Source organism: Orycteropus afer, unplaced genomic scaffold, assembly GCF_000298275.1.
Source record: "Orycteropus afer afer isolate SDZICR_OR568_19922 unplaced genomic scaffold, OryAfe1.0 scaffold00092, whole genome shotgun sequence".
Classification (NCBI taxonomy): domain Eukaryota; kingdom Metazoa; phylum Chordata; class Mammalia; order Tubulidentata; family Orycteropodidae; genus Orycteropus; species Orycteropus afer.
Window position 1 is genome coordinate 740,946 of NW_006921679.1, and position 3,229 is coordinate 744,174.

The window sequence follows — 3,229 nt, forward strand, 5'->3', positions numbered from 1 at the left end:
GGACAGATCCCATGGTCAGCTGGTACTGGGGAATGGCAATCTTCACCATAAGCCACAGTAAAGCCTTCTCTCAGCTCTCCAAATGCTGAGAGCCAAGGGAGACTTGGCCTAAGGTCCCACCTCTGTCAGCACATCTCACAGAGACTTCCAGCCAGGCCGCCATTCACCTGTTGAATGTTACATGAAGCTACAGTCACCAAAAGTGTCTCCTTCAACGATGTATCTACACTACTTGTGTAAGTGCTGTAGATGTGTTTTCCAAGCACCAAAGATGTCAAACACCACTCACTGCAATCTGTTATACACTGTGTTAGAGTTTAAATTCTAAAGCACTTGGTTTGTGGAAGGAAGGTTGTGATCTACAGTGGGAGCCCTAACTCCATTTGGGGTCTTGACATAAGTTCAGATACCATTTGAGTTCTTCCTGATCAAGGAATGTGCCTATGCTTAGACATGTCTGGGACAAACCTAGGGAGGGGCAGTTTGCCCTCAGGGAACTTGCCAGGGTGTGTATTTAATTATTTACTGAAAATAGCTGCATGCTATCTAATTTAAAGGAGCTCTGCTAGGGTAATGCCTAAGGCACTTTACTGTTAACCACAAGCCTGGCGGTTCACACCCATCAGCAACTCCTTGGAAGGAAGATGGGGCAATCTACATCCGTAGTGATACCGCCTCAGAAACCCAAGGAGGGGTTGCTTTGAGTCGGGTCCAACTCGACAGCACATAACAACAACAATCTAATATAAAGGTTAAACCAAACACTGCCATCAAGTCAAGCCCTGACTCACAGTGACCCTATAGGACAGAGTAGAACTACCCCATAGGGTTTCCAAGGCTGTAAATTTTTATGGAAGCAGACTGTCTCATCTTTCTCCTATGGAGCAAATGTTGGCTTCAAAGCACCAACCTTTTGGTTAGCAGCTGAATGCCTTAACCACTGTGTTACCACAGCTCCTAGTTACAGGTTGGGGTCCTGGTATTGTCTTGCAGACACCTTGTAGCTATGATTCAGGGCAGCATGTTGGTCAAGCCCCAGAATTAATCCTGTAATCCTTTTGAATCTGCACTTATATACATAACCCAATCACGGTCCTCTTCCCAATTCTGCAGTCCTTCCCATGACAGTGATGAACTGACCTTCCACCAGTTGTGAATTTGTGATGATTTCCTTTGTTTTCTGTTATATATATGATTCAGTGGACTCCATTCAGCTTTCTACACTGTGTACAGGTTGATAGTGTCCCTCATTCTGATGACTGTCTTTGTCTTGTTTAAGGCTTAATAAAAGGGTCTCTACAGAACATGTTTGACTCTGGGGTCTTTTATCTCCTAGCACAACATTCGTTCTCATCCTGTGAATGCTGTCGTTTGGGTGCTGTCAAGTCCGTTCTGCCTCATAGAGACCCATGAGAAACATTAGAACTACCCCCAAAGTGTTGTCCTGGCTGTAGTATTTATGGAGGCAGACCACCAGATCTTTCTCTTGTGGAGTCCCTGGCTGGGCTTGAACCACCTTAGCAGCCAAGCACTCAACTGTTGGTGCCACCAGGGCCCCCATGAATGCTAACACCCACTTTATTGTGTGCCTATAGCATGGCAAGGGGACAGTGGTGGTTCAGTGGTAAAATTCTCCTCTTCTATGCAGTAGACCTGAGTTGATTCCTGGCCAGTAACTTCATGCACGGCCACCACCCATTGCTATGATGCTGTGCAAGGACTTTTAAAACAAAACAAAAATAAATAAAAACCTAAACTCACTGCCATTGAGTCAATTCTGACTCATAGTGACCTCCACTGGGTTTCCGAGGTGGTAAATCTTTATGGAAGTAGATTGCCCCATCTTCCTTCCTCAGAGTGGTTGGTGGGTTTGAAGCTCTAAACTTCTGGTTAGCAGTCAAATGTCTTATGGCACTACGCCACTAGATCTCCTTTTTAAGACCTTTAAAGACTCGGGTCTGGTAAATACGAAACAATTGGCTTGAGGGTTGGGCCCAACCCCTTTAGTTAAGTTAAACTTTATATAAACTTAATCAGGTACAGTGCCTAAGGCATTTGACTGCAAACCAGGGGAAATGTTTTTCTGCAGTTAAGCCAAACAGAAAGTCTCTAGAATGCTCCCTGGGGGTCTTTGCTCAATTACCAAACCTTTGTGTAAGATGTCCTCAGGAAATAATTTTTCCTTAAGGCAGTTTTCTTAACAATCCACTATTGGAAAATCTGTTTTGTAACTCACTGTCCCTTTAACCAGATGGCTGACCTTTACATTTTAAAAGGCATTAAGCTGAAGCTGATCTGGTCTTCAATCATTGACCCTCCCTGAACTCAAAAACTCACTGTCATCAAGTCCATTCCAACTCAGAGACCCTCATTGGGTTTCCAAGGCTGTAAATCTTTATGAAAGCAAACCATCCCATCTTTCTTCCATGGAATGTCTGGTGAGTTAGAACCACTGACCTTTACAGGTTAAGCAGCCAAACGCCTTAACCACACCACCACCACAGCTGCTTCCTGTCTGCACAAACCCTTGCAATTACCACACCATAACCAATCATTTCAGGAAGTCCTGCCTCGCGATGACCTAAGTTTGTAACCACCAATCAAGTAGCGTACTTCAGGTTCCTCGTTTTGCTATAAGAATGTCTCTTCAGCTTTACCATTTTTCAGGATCTGATTTGATGCAGTGGAATTCAGTCTTCTTCCAGCTTAAGCTGTCCTCAATTTTCAATACATCTTTCTTTTTAATTTTAAGCAGATTTCTCATCATTACTCTATGATAACGCTGAACAGGTTTCAGCAGAGTTTTCAGACTAAGACAGACTAGGAAGAAAGGCCTGGCAATCTCCTAAAAATCAGCCATTGCAACCCCTGTGGTTCACAAGTGCCTGAGCGCATTGTGCATAAGGTCACCATACACTGGGCTGACTCCAGGGCTGCTCACAACAACCGCAAACAGCACGCCTGGCAGGCATTTTAACATATTGCATATTTGGTCTAAGAGGTAGGTTTGGAGAGTTCACTCTGTCCAAGCCTTAGTCAAGGAGCTTTGGTGGTGCAGTGCCTAAGGCATCTGAGTGCTAACCAGAATGCTGACGGTTCAAACCCACCAGCTGCTTTGTGGAAGGAAGATGGGGCAATCTACTTCTATAAAGGCTTACTGCCTCAGAAAGCCAGTGGAGTCACTATGAGGTAGCATTGACTCCATGGCAATGGGTTTGTTTTTTTTTTT

The 3,229-nt window shown here is 44.4% G+C and overlaps 1 protein-coding gene across 1 annotated transcript in view; it reads right to left on the reverse strand.

The window, feature by feature from the left end:
• CRYL1 (crystallin lambda 1) overlaps window positions 1-3,229 on the reverse strand; it is a 332,669-nt gene that overhangs the window by 1,607 nt on the left and 327,833 nt on the right. The window lies entirely within an intron of this gene.